Source organism: Piliocolobus tephrosceles, chromosome 2 (assembly GCF_002776525.5).
Source record: "Piliocolobus tephrosceles isolate RC106 chromosome 2, ASM277652v3, whole genome shotgun sequence".
NCBI lineage: Eukaryota > Metazoa > Chordata > Mammalia > Primates > Cercopithecidae > Piliocolobus > Piliocolobus tephrosceles.
In genome coordinates, this window is record NC_045435.1 from 61,666,484 (window position 1) to 61,684,189 (window position 17,706).

Below are 17,706 nucleotides of genomic sequence, written 5' to 3' on the forward strand. Positions count from 1 at the left end.
CTCATGCCTGCAATCCCAGCATTTTGGGTGGCCAAGGAGGGAAGATCGCTTGAGGACAGGAGTTTGAGACTAGCCTGTGCAACACAGCAAAGTGACGTCCCTATAAAAATTTTAAAAATAAAACAATTAGCTGGATGTGGTGGCACATGCCTGTAGCGCCAGCTACATGAGAGGCTGAGGTAAGAGGATCATTTGAGGTGGGAGGATCAAAAGTTCGAGGCTGCAGTGAGCTATGATCATACCACTCTGTTCCAGCCTGGGTGACAGATTGAGACCCTGTCCCAAAATAAATAAATGTATAAATTAAAAAGTGATGAATCAAATATGTTCTGCTTCTAATAGGGGAAATAAAGAAGTCATCTGCAACAATCATCCCATTTCTAGCTCAGTATCTTATTCTGAGAGATTGTTGGCCTGGCTAAGAAGGCTATGAGAGTGAGTCAATGTTTTAGAGTTTTATCATTGTAAAAATGTTCACAAAAATTTTGACTCTAAAAACCAAGCCTCAGACCTAATATTACAAATAACCGTAGAAATAAAGCATGCATCCACTGTTTTCCTCTGATTTAAACTGAAAAGAAAGGAAGGAAAGAAGGAAGAAGGGAGAGAATGAAGAGGAAACAAAGGTATAGGAAATCTGCACAATGACTGAGAACATCAGATATAAAATGAGGCTTAAAATCTTGACAAGGCATGTGTGCTATTTCAATACAGAAATTAGATCTGTTGAGAAAAGAGTATAAAATAAGCAACAGGCAAAACACATTCTCTTCTCCTAGACTTTGAGTAAATGAACACAGTTTACTAGAAACTATGTGGACATTAAGATGAAATGCCTCTAGCAGTTTTGAAGAAATAGAGGACATTTTAATTTGTGATACATTTAAAAAGCACAATACATTGGGCCTAAAAGATAAAACTAAGACCTTTTCTTTTGCAATGTAGCAAGGGCCCAGTCAACTATTCATTTCCTATCATAAATGTTAGTATAAGCCGGGCGCGGTGGCTCAAGCCTGTAATCCCAGCACTTTGGGAGGCCGAGACGGGCGGATCACGAGGTCAGGAGATCGAGACCCTCCTGGCTAACACGGTGAAACCCCGTCTCTACTAAAAATACAAAAAATTAGCCGGGCGAGGTGGTGGGCGCCTGTGGTCCCAGCCACTCGGGAGGCTGAGGCAGGAGAATGGCGTGAACCCAGGAGGCAGAGGTTGCGGTGAGCTGAGATCCGGCCACTGCACTCTAGCCTGGGCGACAGAGCAAGACTCCGTCTCAAAAAAAAAAAATAAATAAATAAATAAATAAATAAATAAATAAATAAATGTTAGTATACTTAATAAAGAGGTAAGATTACCCAGTTTAGTATCATTTGGGAATTCAAAAATTGTTATTTCTCTTTCGTCAGGCCTAGGATGAAGTTCACTTATTTGATGTTAGAATTTCTATAACCCTACAGATTTGAACTAAGGGATCTGTCATTTTAAAAACATCAACAAATTTGAATCTAATTAAAACTTGAAATAGCATGAAATTCAAAGTCACACGATTGAAACCTTTGCACTAATTGAATTCCTTCATCACTAATTTAGAAACATGCATCAAACTATAATCAGCTATTTTTATTAAATGTAATAAAACCACAAAGTTTGTCTTATCACCCATAATAGCTCAGGTGCTCTATTACATGTATAAGGTATTTTTATTTTATCTGTGTAACCTGCCTGTTTATTTTTAAATCTGTCAAAGAGAGAAATGTTTATATTTCAACTAAGGTTGAACTTTAACCTCCTATGTAAATTTTAATTCTCATACAGTTAACTTCAAAACATGACAAATTCCAAAAAACTCAACTGTGATCATGTATTACTGCATTTTCTTTTTATCTTTCACAGACACTAGTGATTATGGGGTTGAACAAGCTCAATTTTAAGGAGATTTTTGTCACCTCTAATTACAGCAATAAGAAGTGTGTGCATAAACTAATATAGTTGTTTAAAGGACTATTCTCGCTTGATAGCTTAGATCATTCTCTTTCTTTTAGCATCTATAGGTAAAACAGTAAACTCCTTTTACAGTAAACCCTACAGCCTGTAGAATCTCATCTTTAGAAAAAAATGATGCCAAATCTAGAGAAAGCACAATCAATGGCCTCTCAGAATTGGCAATCATCAAGAGTTGGCGTTTCTGTACTTTCTCTACACTCTTAGTCTCAAGCCAGTGAAATCTGCATCTTTCCTCTTCAGAAATTCAATATAAATTTTAAGCAGACTCCACTAACAAGAAAATGCGTTCCAAGTAACTGACAACTATTATCTTTCCAGAATAAAAATGAAGAAAATTTTGCCAAAATAGCAAACATCACTTAGCCTGCTTATAATAAAACCATGGCATTTACAGTTCACTGTATTCTGTGATGTCGATTCACCTCTACAAATTTCACTATAAATCACATGCATTTAATAGGGACAATGAAAAAATACAAAAGAGATTTGTAGGTTTCAATCTCTGCAGAAAAGAGATATCTAGTGACATTTAGCCCAGAAGCTGCTTTTTCTCTTATCATTCTCTTTTCAGCACAGATGTTTCTATATAGAAAAATTATATATATATGCGGGAGATGGTAAACTAAATATATTTTGTGGAACTTACAATGTAAGAGGTTCACAAAAATGAAAAGAGAATCCAACAGTGATGGAAGAAGAAAATATGATGGGGAAGATAATAAACTTCGAGCCTACCAGAGAGTATACTACAGAAGTAAAGTTGGCTTTTGGAAATAAAACTGTATCTTCTGGGACATGAAGAAGTCTAACATTTAATAAATGGCTACCATAACGACCATGTTACCGTTGTCCACTCCATTCTATTTTCTGATGACATATTCTGCTCCTAACATACCTAATTTATTTTATCCTAAAATTCTCATTCCTCCAAGAACTTTAGCATTCCTTATATTTTGGTATTCATTCCACATTTTTCATGGGTATCACTTTTGGTGATATATTGGAATATTTTTGGACGCCTACCAGGAGAAGGCAATATAATCTTGGTCATCTTTATGTCATCCACTGAAATTTATGGCTGGATCACATTGCATAATACTCTCCCCTACTCATAGTCCACAAAGATTGGGAAAGTGAAGTTACAACAGCATTGCTTCAACCTTCTGGCTATTTTCTCTGATTCTATAAAAGATGCAGTGGCTACACAACTCTCTCGTGATTTGTGGTATCTCATTTCTTGAGTTAGTCACATTGGTGGTACGCACCAAGGATTATTTATGAGGGGTTAAGTTTTCATATGTTTCAGTTAGGTAGTATAATATGAAGTTGGGAGGAACATTTGCATACTATTAGCAGTGGTTTGCAGATCCTATAAAGTTTATCACTGTAGCCCCAAGTTATCTATGAACTTCAGGTTAAGAGCCCTGGCTGCAAGAAATCCTTAGAGCACTCCCTGCCTACTTTCTCCCCTATCAATCACCATACAGACCAGAAGCAGGCAGCTGTGCTGAGTTGCTTTTCACTCCTGTCTATAAGGAAATGAATTATTGACTCCAGCCCCTCCAAGAAACTGGATGGTTTTGTGCTCAATAAGGTTTACCTTCAGTGAGTCAGTGAATAACATTTTCTCAGTATTTTCTGTGTATGAGAACTGATATTCAGCATTATGGGAAGAGGTCAAACATAAAAACAAAAATTGAGATGTTTATTTTACCATAAATGACCTCAAAATATACTTGGAGATCAAACCCCCTATATGTCCCATATCTTACCCCAGGGAATGGTATCTTTATAGACTGACCTTTAATATAAGATTTGTACTTTTAAATTGGGCTTATCTTTGCAAACATGCTTTTCCTAAGCAAATATTGAACACTGTGTTTGGAATTCCAAGGAGTAACCAAGTGGACATAATATCTACCATACACAGGCTTTTACTTTAACTTTATTAGCATAGCATATTTTTAAAATATGTTTCCTATACATAAAGATTTGTCTTCTGTTGTCATATTGGGTTTGAGGTTTGAATCATTCTCATCTCTTAGTGTAATTAAAGCATAATTATGCTTAGGACACAGTTGACACTTGCAAACTGACTGAATAGTTGATGGGAAGAAAAATACTTTTCATCCCAAGTTAAAAACTATCCATTGCAATATGTCCTGGACCAAGCAGTCTTGAAGGTCACCACCAACCTAATGTGAAAGAAAGAGCCCTTAATCTAAAGTACAAAGACTAGACCCACCTCCTGCCTATCAGTGACTGTAGCTGTATGACGTTAGACAATTAACCTATCTGGAGTGATTTCTCATTTAAAAATTGGCTGTAATTATGCCTGCCCTATATACCACACAGGGATATTTGAAGCCCAAATTAAATGATGAGCTAGATCTTCTGTCCCAGATATGAGGAAAAGAAACAGAGAAGAATAAAAAGAATGTGAGAGCAGATAAAGTAAGTCAGGAATCCTTTCTAAGTTACTACTTTTTATGTGGACTAGACATTGCCATTGCAGGAAATGAAAGCCAAAGAATATTTTTAAATGTCATGAAGGAACCACCATTAAAGATTTGTGTCCTCTCTTGCAAACTAGTGCTGCTTCCTAGGTCTCCATTTTCTGATCTGATCCATCAACTGAAAAAAAAATTGCAGTCTCTGAAACACTACAGTTCTATATTCTTTTTAAAATGAAACTAATTTATACGGATGAGAAAGGATTTTAGCAGAATACAGTCATCCCTTGGTATCCGTAGGGGATTGGTTCCAGGACCCTCACAGATGCTAAAATTCGAGGATGCTCAAGAGCCTTATGTAAAATAGTGTAGTGTTTGTCTATAACCTATGCACACCCTCCCATAGACTTTAAATCATCTCTAGATTATTTATAATACCTAATACAATGTAAAGACTAAGAAAATAGTTTTTATACCTTGTTGTTTAAGGAATAAGAACAAAAAAAGTCTGTACACATTCAGTACAAATGCAGCTATCCATTCTTTCCCCAATATTTTTGAAGCAGAGTTCATTGCATTTGTGGATGCAGAATCCAAGGATATGGAGGGCTGACTGTATATGTAATCAGTCCACATTCTTACACATTTTCTTTCTAGTATTTTTGATGATTTTTAAAACCACATGAATTTTTTTTCAGGTAGCAGCAATAAGGGAACTACCACACTAATAGACAGAGTACTGTATGCCAGGTACTAAGTTTCTCACATAGTTTATGTTGTACAAACCTCATAATAATGATCTGGATATTTTCATTTTTCTAATTTACATACGAAAAAATGAGCCTCATTCATAAGTATCAGAACCTAGATTTGAGTTTCCTTTTGAAGCCATCTCTTTCTGACCAAAAAGCCCACATTCACTTCAATGTGCTGAAACTGTGTAAGGTAACAGGCATTAGAAAACAAAGTTAAGTAAGACAAAACCCTTCTTAAGAAGTTTACAATTTAGAAGAGATAATTAGATGAGGACAGAACTGATGAAAATAGATTAAAAAGAGAGTAAAAAGAGCTTATATTTAATGATTGTTTATACAATGCCAATTCTGTGTTAAGCATTTGACACCCCCAACAATCCTATGAGATCAATGTGACTATCATCTCCACTTCACAGATGGGAAAACTGAAGTTTCAGAGAGATTATGTAATTTGTCCCCACTCACATAGCTAGGGAATAGCAGCAGTACTGGGACATGAATTCAGACACCCAGACTCCAGGGGCATCTTGATGACTATTGCAATAGAAGCACAAAAGTCAATGGCTAACAGAGTGTAAGCTAGCAAATGCTGACTTAGGAAGATAAGAACATAAAAATCTTCATGATTGTGTGTGTGTGTGTGTGTGTGTGTGTGTGCATGTAAACTAATATATGTTTATGTATATAAATAACTTGAAGATTTGATTTCTTATCTGGAAATTATCTACCCAAAGTTTATGGAGGTATCCAAGAAATGAATTACCTTTGCTTGCTAAAATCTAAGTCTGGAAGGATTTTGTAGCAGGTAAACAGGAAATGAATTAGAAAGCATGATAAAGCATGGTGCCATAGCTCAGAGTATTTGATCCTCCCACAAATACCAAATCACTATGCAGACCTCCAGGCTTTGTCATTATGTAAGAAAGCTGCCTGTTTTCCTTCTTCCAACTATCCTGTGACTTTGCATACCCATCATCAGTGCTATGACCCCTACCACATCTTGAGAATTAAAGGTAAATAGGAACCAAGAAAGAAGGAAAGGGAGCTAGTACTAATTTGGAAGAATTGCAAGACAAAGTTCATGATGTTAAAATGTTCAGTCATGCTACACTAAAATGAACTTGCTGAAGCCTTACAAAAATGATCAGCAAAAAAGAAAATTCAGAGAGGCAGAGCGGGTGTGCGAACATGGACAAGTTTGCTTACTGAGGCTGAGAGTAACAGATTGTGGTGTTACAGTGTTTTTTAATAGCATTAGAAATTAATGTAGGTGCAATTGAGTCCCAGAATATACACATTTAAGAAAAGCAAATTATACTTGACGAAGTCAGCAAAATGGGGGAACCATTTCTTTATTTTCCACCTAGAACTCATCACCTTCAACCCCATCCCCAAGTTAAATCTTAACCCCCAATAACTCACAGCATAAATGCAGTGAAACAAAACAAGTTACTTTAAGGCTGTTAAATCTTGAGAGCACTGGTCAAAGACATTATGAGCAATTTAGCGCTGACTTTCCAATGTAATTCTCAAGTAAGCTGCAACTTCACTGCACATATATTCCAATTTTCCATGATTCCAAAACTTCTATCTTAATGTACCATACTATGCATAATAATTAAACACTCTCACCTTAGAATGCTATAGCTGGATATCAGGTCAAATATCTTCATTGGTAATATAATGCGCATTTTTATTGAATGTATCTAAGCAACAGTATGGTGGTTGGACTGAAATAATTTAAAGCTCTTTCCAAACCTGGTTTCCTGTGATGGTAATGAGGAATATATTTATATACCAGCATGCACCTAAGAAAGGTTATTTGACTCTCATTTTAGCTACTCACAGTCTAGCTAATAGAAGTGGAATTTTACAGAAACAAATTGCAAACGTAGGGCATTTTTATTTTTATAAACTCTATTAACATATGGTTTCTTTATATTTCTATCACACAAAGGAAATGACACAAATATTGTAAGTTGTTCCTGTTCATAGCACTGATTAATGGCAGAAAGGAGAGAAATGCCCACATTTCCTAAATCCCAGAATATGCTGCCATTCTTATCTATGCTACTATCAGCAACTTTATGGTCTCAGTCACCTCTCTGTGACACATTAATCAAAGACAAAGCAAAAAGCCACTCAGACAAGAGAATCAAGGATGAAAAATTGGGTAAAATTAGAATTTTTAAAAATATGAGTCTAATTCTGTGGCTGTACCCATAAGGCACAATGGAATGATCAGACACTAATCTTCTCGATGTGATCATTGTGATTAGTCAAATCCAATACAGTCCTATGGAATGTGACCATGACCAGCTAGCAACACCTGGGTTCTGTCAGATACAAAAGAAGTTCCTCTTCAAAGGTTTGGCTTGTTCAGCATCCTTGTTCTTTGTTCCCTACTTCCAAGGCCAAACTAACTTCCTTATCCTTTGTGCCTCCCTGTTTTAGTTTCAGAAAACAACTTTCCTGCCCATCCTTATCTACACAGCCCACATCTGCTACCCACTCTGTAAATTACCCCTCCTGTCACAATGGCTCTTCCCACCAAAACTGCCCTTCCTGCCAGTGTAACCACATTCCTGCACCATTCAAGTTAATCAATCGGGTTTCAGCTTAGATTGTGTGGTCCAACTCCAGCCAAAGGAGGCAAGACACAGTAGCAGGGACAAGCCACATTAGAGATAAAAAACCCTTCCCTCCTTCATTCAGTGTGCTCTCGTGGTGACCAAACTTGTGAGCAGCACCCTTCTGCGTAAATAAATTTTGCCTTGCTGAGAAATCCTTTGTTTAAGTGCTCATTTTCTTTGCAACTCCGAGCTTTACTTCCAACAGTTCCAATCCTAGCTCCAGGACTTCTGGACTTCGTGTCCTTCTACAAATCATTTCTCTTCCTTAATCTTTAATCTCCTCAGCTATTAGATGAGGAATATAATTTATAACCCCTGAGTACCTGAAAGCCCTAACATTGTTGACCCCCAGCACAGCAACCCAAGCCTCAATAACCTTAACAATAAAATGTGGTTTCAGATCCCTCCCTCATATCTCATGGTTTTTGTTAAGATGATTTTAAATAGTATCTGTGAAGGCATTTTATAAATTGTGAAGCACTCTATTGTTTGTTTCTAGGTCTTAAGGAGTTGATTTGATTGTCAATATTAATGTTAAGTTTTGAAAATCTTCAAATTTGCACTTCTGTTCATACATGTTGCAAACTTACCCCTCCTTTAAAAACAATCAACTGGTTATCCCTCAGTCACCTATTTCAAACTATTCATCTTTTAAAGAATTCCAAGAGTTGTATGTGAATTGTGGATTTCAGCAATGTTTACTTTGAAGGCATTGGTAAAAAGCAGTCTTCATTTTTTTTTATAAATTCAATGGATTCAATGAATGGAGATGATCCAATTCAAGGAATTATACCTATTCTTCATAGACTTCAGCTTTTTCAGAGACATAACCAAAGTTTTGTCTTTAATTTGTGTCTGAAATTACAGGTTAAAGAGATGATAAATATTGTTGTTCGATATGTAAATGAATATTTGCAATGGCAATTAGCAGAAAAGAGCTAAATTTAGACTAGCAGCCAATAACAAAATTTGGGGAAAGAAACGTAATAAAAAAGTAATACTCTCAGAATCAAAATCAAAATATTATGATTATTCCACAGTTCTGTAGCTTTAACATTATTGTTTTCAACTTTTAGTTTAATGAAGGTCTCAATAGGCATATACCCATGAATAAATTATTACCTGATAATAATCTCTTTCTAAAAATTAAAAGATGTTTGTTTCTTATTTTTGCCATAAACTAGAGACTCGAGTCTATTTTCTCTCTTCTTCTGTTCCTTGTCTCCACCATCTTTGTCTTCTACTCTCTATAGCAGTCTGTTTCCCTCTGATAAGTCTCATATCAACTTTTCTACATGATTCTGAATGTGATGTGTGACATAATCCTGGCCAAGAGAGATAGGGAGATTACTCCTGGGATTCAGAGTGGAAGTGGAAATGGCTCAGGGTCACTTGTGATGCAAGTGTCACAATGTATTCCACAGATTCACTTAATTCACCCCCTATCTAAACTAAGAATCACCTGTAATATAATGGGAATGGCCATAGATTGGGAGTCAGGAGACCTGTCATTGCAACTCATTTACTGCAAGACCTCGGAAAAGTCACCTTCCCTCTCTGTACCCATATTTGTCTATCTACATGTGACACTCCTTCTTTCTTAATATCTTGCAGGCCAATGATTTGCACACTTCAGATTATTTAAGAGTCACCCGAGTATTGAAAATACAGATTTGGAGGCTCTCTTTCCAAAATATTCTAATTCAGAAGACCTAGGATGTGGCCTGGGAAATCAACAAGCCCTTCAGGTAGCCCTGATGTAGGGAGTACGTTAGGTTTTGTTTGTTTGTTTGTTTTGTTTTGTTTTTAAATTAATTCATAAATTTATAATAACCTGTCCTTGGCTTCTTATAAATGGAATCATTCATATATAATTGGGAGATATGGCTCCTGGTGTGCAACATAATGCCTTTAGAATTGGTCCATGATATTGATAAATAGTGTTGTTCGAGTCTTCTGCTTTGTTATATTTTAAGTCTGTTTCTTAAAAAAATAGCATATACTCGGAGCTTGCTTTTATATCTAGTCAGAGAATATCTGAATTTTCATCAGTGTTAGATCATAACATTTAAAAACCAAACTAAACAAAAAAGAATTAGGTCCCTATGAATATACTTTGATAAGTGTAGAAAAATGTGCCAAGAGCACATCTAGTGCTGTATATTTTCCAGCTTTTCTGGCTATATTGATGTGTCAACTTAGTATTTCTGACAATAGTTGGTTAGGAGAACAATGCAAATATGTATGTATAAATTGGTGTTGATGCTGCACCATGGTTTTATAGGTTTCACTATGAAGCACAGGCATATATAACCTTCAGAAAGTATTATTGGTAAGAATATATCTTAAAAGAGAGAGAAAATAGGAGGTATTTATAAATATGTCAAGTTTATAAGCCAAATGAATAGAAGCAGTTGTCAAACTGAATTCAATAATTTTATTTTAAAAGTATCTTTAAAAACAAGAGATATGTTAATAAACTAATAAGACCAAAGTTAAAAGACCCAAATGAAAAGAAAAAAGTAAATATTGCCAGTGGAAAATTTTTAACTAAAAAAAAAGGTAGTTGTTGGGATAACACAATTCAAATGACTTTTGGGAAGTTATGGTAATAGACTCTATTTTCCGAGAATAGTTCTTAACTATATTCCAGAATTAGTGATTATACATATAGGATTACGTTTAAATCCTTTGTTTAATATAGTAAATCTTTAGTTTGAAAATGGAAATATTCCATTTTCTTCAGGAATGTCTAATTTACTAAGTATCAGAATGAGGCTTTTATTACTCAATATGTTCAATAATATTTGTGAACTGATTTTCTAAATCCTTAATATCTTTGGTTATTATAAACAAAAGAAGCATTCAAAGAGGATTAGAAATATGTGGGCGAATTACCATTTAAATAAATTTGATTCAGCCCAGAAGGGACAATAGAAAGACTTTCAGTCTCCATAAATCCACTTTAATGTCAGTAAACAAATGGCCCAAAGTAGTTTTATCTGGTTCTGGCTGTAAAGGGTGAAAAGCAAGAAACAAGACTGGGAAAACAGTCCTTTCTCTATTGCAGCCAGAAAAAGGGAACTGGCTTCAATTGTGTGCCAACATGACTTTAGCTCCTTAGCGTAAATGTTATCTGTTTGTATAATCTCCTAACTTAATTTATTCATCCATTTTAATATATTTCTAAAATGTAGTTTCCACACATGGCCTCAATTTCTTCCTTAAATGGTCATAATAAAAAGCCCCAAAATAGTATTATAAATGACTACAATGGAACTTTAAATGATACCATTTAAAGACTCAAAGTATGTTGCCCTTCTTAATGATTTATATTCTGTTAATTTATGCTCATGCTATTTACTGATTTGTATATTAGAACAAGGCAAGCATATATATATGTATATATGTTATAACATAGAAAGTTGATAGAACTAAAGCAAAAGAGTGGTAGTTAATGATGATAGTGCTAATAATACCAGATTCATGTATCCAATCCTTGTAATAATGATACTACGGTTCCTACCATACGGTTCATAGTTCTGTATCTCCTACTGTACAAGCATTGTCTCCATTAATCGTCACATCTCTATAAAGTATCACTCTCATTCCATTTTACAGTTAAATAAACTGAGACACAGAAGAATTGGGCTCCAACAGCCAGTCTCTAGAGCACATATTACATAATGCAGGTGGATGGCTGTTTATTTCCAGGGTCTAGCACATAGTGAGATCTCAAAATGTATCTCAGAGGATTAAACGATTTGAAAGATTTGAATGATTAATTTTTTTTTTCCAAATTTATGTGGTATTCTTCATGTTGGTGTTTCTAGATCAAAAGCCAAATATAAGATTAATCCATTGCATTAGTTCTGCTTTTTTCATTCAATTATTGATTTTCAGCTATAAAAGTATCTATACTGAGGCAATGTTTCTCTATATATAATACAACTTTTTATTTGAAAGTAATTTTGGATTCTCAGGAAAGTTGCAAAGATAGTAGGGCAATTTCCTGAGTAACCTTCATCCAGTTTTCCTAATGTTATCTTACATAATAGCAGGTATAGAACATTTGTCAAAATTAAGAAATTAACATTGGTTCAACACTATTATAATTTAACCTTAAACTGTATTTGGATATCAGGAGCTTTTCCACTAATGAGCTCTTTATGTACTAGGCTCCAATCCAGAATACTGCATTATGTTTAGTCTTCTCTAATCTGTGGCAGTTTGCCAATCTTTTCTTGTTTTCCATGATATTGACAGTTTTGAAGAACTTTAGATTTTTGGTAGAATATCCCTAAATTTGGTTTATCTGGTGTCTTCAAAGGATTAGGCTGGGTTATTGGTTTCTGAGGAAGAATGCCAGAGAGGTAAAGTGCCCAACTCATAACACCACATCATGGGGTACATGATATCAATGTAAGTTACACAGAGTATGTTAACCTTGATCATTTGGTTAAAGTAGTATTTGTCAGGTTTCATCATTGTGAAGCTATTCTTTTTTCCTGTTCATAACCTATTCTTTGGAAATGAGATACCAGGTCTAACTCATAGTGGAAAATTAATCTCCACTTCCTGGAAGGGAAAGTATCTACATGTATTATTTGGAAAACTTCTGCAAGGATGATTTGTCCTTTATTAAACAATGCCTCATTTGTTCCTGAAAAAAGAATGAAGTCAAGAAAACTAGGGATAAAACCATTATTAGTCATAAATGTTATAAATATGATCAATCACTGTGGACCAATTAGAAATTTGGTCATGCTACTGGAGTGGCCCTTTCAAATATTCAGCCACCGAGCACATTTTCTACTCAAATCTCAAAGTTCTCTGTCCCCAAGAACCTGGGGAAAAATATACGTCCTCTAATACTTAGCTACATTATTTATTGTCTTCTAAGACCTAGCCTAAAGAAAAAACTTAAAAGTTTTGTATCCCTAATATGAGTAAGCTATCAAAAAGAGTGAGGCAAGCAAGAATGGGGCAGATAAAGGAGATGAGCAGAACGTGGTCTCAGTTAAGTCTAGGCTTGGCCTGGCCCACAGTGGGCTCTGGATGTAGTTTCTATCCACTGATGCAGTGTCTTTAGAGAAGGGAGTAGCTGCCAGCTGTTAGTTGCTACCATTCACAGTAGCTGTTAAGTGGGTGCACGGGGCTGTAAAAGGAGAACCTAGTTGGGAAACCAATGGCATCCATTATATTGTATGCATCACCTCTCAATTCAAATGGTTTAATATTTGTGATGAATAAATTATGCTCCATGTAGATAGATACAAGGTATCATAATAGATAGCATGTACATGATTTTATGTAATTGATGCATGGTTCCAAAACTCTGGAAGAGATTAATAATACACTAAATGTTAATAATTGCCTTTCTTTATGTTTTTCATATGTATATATACACACATATTTACATATTGCATATTTGTGCACATACATAATGTATTTATTATATAACATAAAATGTATACATTATATATAATATATAGTGTGTGTGTGTATTAGTTTGGAGAATTATTTGTTTTTTTCCCTTGCAGAAAACAGGCAGAAATCTATTTTGAATGGATATCATCAAAAATAATAAGACAAATTGTAGAAAGTAGATTAAGATTCAATGATTTCCAGTGGAAAATCCTCCAAAGCGCTAGAGTATATTTTCACAATCTTTAGAGTACTAAGAATGAAACATAATTCTTTATGTGAAAAGCAAATGCCATGCTTTTCCTGTGTAAATGGCATGAAATTACCCTTATAAATGGGGTATCTGATAGCAAAAAGGAATCATGTTTGTTTAATCCAAGCATTCAAAAAGATGGCTCAGCATTAAAATAATTCAGAAACCAATGTCTTCAAACAACAAGTGCATGAGTAGCCACCGGTGCATATCCTGTGACTGGAGAAATGTATAAAGATCTGTTGTGCAACAATAAATCAACCCTTTAGAGAAAACAGGAAGTGTCAGGGATTGTAACTAGGTCAGATACAGAATATAAATTCTATCACTTCCTGGTTACTGAAGAATACTTTGTGCTCTTCTGAGCATGGAGAAGTAAGGTGATTTTAGGATAGAAAGGTGCTAACACCAAGTAGCATTTATTTTAAAGTCTCAAAGGCTTGAAGGACAGAAAACATTTCGAAGTTTTGAATAAGTAACTGAATTTATGCCACAATTCATAACTGCCCATAAGTGTACAGATCACGCCTGATTACAGTGGTGTCCTTATGACCCAGTTGAAGGCTGGAAATGTAGAATATTCTCCAATATCAGCTGAATGAATTAATGTGCAAATGAATGAAAACATATCAGGTAGCTGTAGAATGATCATCTCTTCTTTTGCTCCTGTCAATGTAAACAGCCACACTGCTTAGCAGGCTTAAGTCTCTGCCATAATTCTGCTAATAGCTACCTCTGTGACCTTAATCAACAGCCTTAACCCCATGTAGCCCTCTTGTTTCATCTGCAAGATAAGTTATTCAAAAAGAGATCAAAGGTCTTCAGTAGATCTAAGTTTTGAAAATTTGCTCTTTAATCAGAACTATCATCTTAGTGCCAAGAAGGAGAACATAAGGCAACCATGAAGAATAGTATTCTGAAGTCACTGAGTGCATGGACTGAGATTCCGGAATGGTCAGACAGACATGGTTTGAGCCCCATGTCTGCCATCTTCTAACCTTATGATCTCAAGGCGGCTATTTAACAGTTCTTTATTTATAAAATTCAGATGTGATGAAGATTAAATAATTTAATTGTGTAACATACCTAGCATAGTGTCTGGCACATAGTGAATGCTCTCTTTTGTTACTATGGCTGCTGTCAGAGGTTGAGAGAGTAAGGTGAAGTTCCTCCAAGCAGAATTGTTGTCTTTGCTTTCCTAAGTCCAGATATGTTTCAGTTCTCCAAACTAATAGTGTCATATGAAGTCAGTGCTCTAAGAGCAGACACAAAAAATTTAAATACTGTTCTCAAGAATAATTATACAAAAGTAATGAAATCTGGTCAGCCAGGTGACTTACACCTGTAATCCCAGTACTTTGGGAGGCAGAAGCAGGAGGATTGCTTGAGCCCAGAATTTCAAGGCCAGCCTTGGAAACAAAGTGAGACCCTGTCTCTAAAAAAACAAAAACAAAAACAAAAACAAAACAAAAAGAAGATTAGCAGAGTATGATGCTGGCATGCACTGGTGGTCCCAGCTACTGGAGAGGCTGAAGTAGGAGGATCGCTAGAGCCCTGAAGGCTGAGTCTGCAGTGAGTTGTGATCATACCACTGCACTTCAGTCTGGGCAACAGAGTGAGACCCTATCTAAATACATGTATGTATATACAAAAGTAAGAAAATCCAGGATATTGTTGTTATGACTCCCACCTCCACATACACAGGTTTGTAGGTTCTTTGATAGTATGACTATCCCGGGTCAAAAATAAATATTTTATGTGTGACATTGTTCCCATAGGGAAAGTAGAAGCCACAGATATTTTACGGAGAAAAATAATTGGTAAGCATCACATAGTTCCTAATTTTGCTGTTGTAGTAAAGGCCTGTTGGTTTGTGTAGTTGTTATTAATGCTAGTTCACCAAATAGTTTTTGGTTTCTGCATTTAGTTACACGGTAGGTGTATTAATCAGGGTTCTCCAAAGAAACAGAATCGTTTATAGTGTATGTGTACATTAGTAATATATATATATATATATATATATTATATATATATATATATTTTGAATGGATATCAGCAAAAATAATAAGACAAATTTTAGAAGGTAGATTAAGATTCAATGATTTCCAGTGGAAAATCCTCCAAAGCACTAGAGTATATTTTCACAGTCTCTAGAGTACTAAGAACAAAACATAATTATTTACGTGAAAAGCAAATCCCATGCTTTACCTGTGTAAATGGTATGAAATTACCCTTATAAATGGGTTATCTGATGGCAAAAGGAATCAAGTTTGTTTAATCCAATAGAAGATAGATATGATTGTACACATATAAAAGGCCTGAGGGCAAGAGCCAATATGTAGATTCCAGTCCAAGTGTGAGGGCCTTAAAATCAGGCATGCCAAAAGTAGTAGAAGATTGATGTCCCAGCTTAGGAGGAATGAGGCAGAAAGTAAATCTAACCTTCATCTGCCTTCTTGCTCTATTCAGGCTCTCAATGGTTTGGAAGATGCCAACCCAGGTTGTGGAGAATAATTTACTTTATTCAGTCCACCCATTCAAATGCTAATCTCTTCTAGAAACACTCTCACAAACACACTCAGAAATAATGTTTAAGCAGGTATCTGGGCATCCCATGGCCCATTCAAGTTGACATATGTAATTTACCATCACAGCAGAATTGCATTTCCTGACTTTATTGATGCTGGCTGGGGCCATGAAATTGGGTAGGGTCATTATTGTAAGCCAAAGTGATGTATGCTGCTTTTGAGCTAAAGCATTTTATTGCTAGCCCAAGACTGACCAAAGGTCTCTTTTCCTTTGCTACACTGACCAGCAATGTTCTAGATCGACACTGTTCAGTAGAATTTTCTGCAAAGGTGGAAGTATTCTCTGTATTATCGTATTATCCAATATAATAGCCACTAGCCACATGTGGCTCTTGAACTCTTGAAACGTGATTAATGAAACTGAGGAGTTATATTTTAAATTTTATATAATTTTAACTAATCTGCAGTTAAATTTAAAGGGTCACCTATAGCTGGAGGCTACCATATTGGACAGCATAGCTATAGGAACTGGCTGCTGTCTCTCAGTTCCAGAGAATGATCTAGAACAGAATCTCCAGCAAATGCGCTGAGAATTAGAATTAAAACTTGTTTAAGTTCCTGAGACTTCAAGGCTGTTAGCTTTTTCAAGGCCTAACTTCTAACTTAGCTTTTTCTGATACATATGGGTTACCTTCTTGCTCTTTTAGTTGCTGAAAACTAGTTACCTCACAAACACACTCAGAAACAAGGTTACCCACAGAGATAGTCTCTCACCAAATATGTTACAAAATGTGATGCTACCCTTCTACAGATGATGGGTCCAAAGTTAGATGGTTCATCCAAGCTGGGATAATTTGATCACCTCTCTTGAAAATTTAAAGACAGTGTTTGGGAGCTGTTGGAAGGTAAATCATTATGCTGGTACTCTTGAATTTGCTCTTTTTCTTACCCTTCATTGTCAATTTTATATTTAGATTTAGTGAAGTAACCCAGTATCTTTCTAATACACTCCCCTTTTGCCACACAAAGAATAATAATTAGTACCAAGGAATATGGATTTATATGTCTGCAATAAGGTAAAAAAATCACTTGAAAACTGGATAAGAAAATTTGCTAATTTTTTCAGAGCACTAGGAGAGTAGAAACTTCTCAAAGGTATTGCGTTTCAGGCCAAGCACGGTGGCTCATGCCAGCACTTTGGAAGGCCGAAGCAGGCAGATCACTTGAGGCCAGCAGTTTGAGAACAGCCTGGCCAACATGGTGAAACTCTGTCTCTACCAAAAATACCAAAATTAGCTGAATGTGGTTGCGCACACCTGTAATCCCAGCTACTCTGGAAGCTGAGGCAGGAGAATAGCTTGAACTCAAGAGGTGGAGGATGCAGTGAGCTGAAATCACACCACTGCACTACAGCCTGGGCAACAGAGTGAGACTCTGTCTCCAAGAAAAATACCATGCTCATGGATAGGCAGAATCAATATTGTGAAAATGGCCATACTGCCCAAGGTAATTTATAGATTCAATGCCATCCCCATCAAGCTACCAATGAGTTTCTTCACCGAATTGGAAAAAACTGCTTTAAAGTTCATATGGAACCAAAAAGAGCCCGTATTGCCAAGACAATCCTAAGTCAAAAGGACAAAGCCGGAGGCGTCA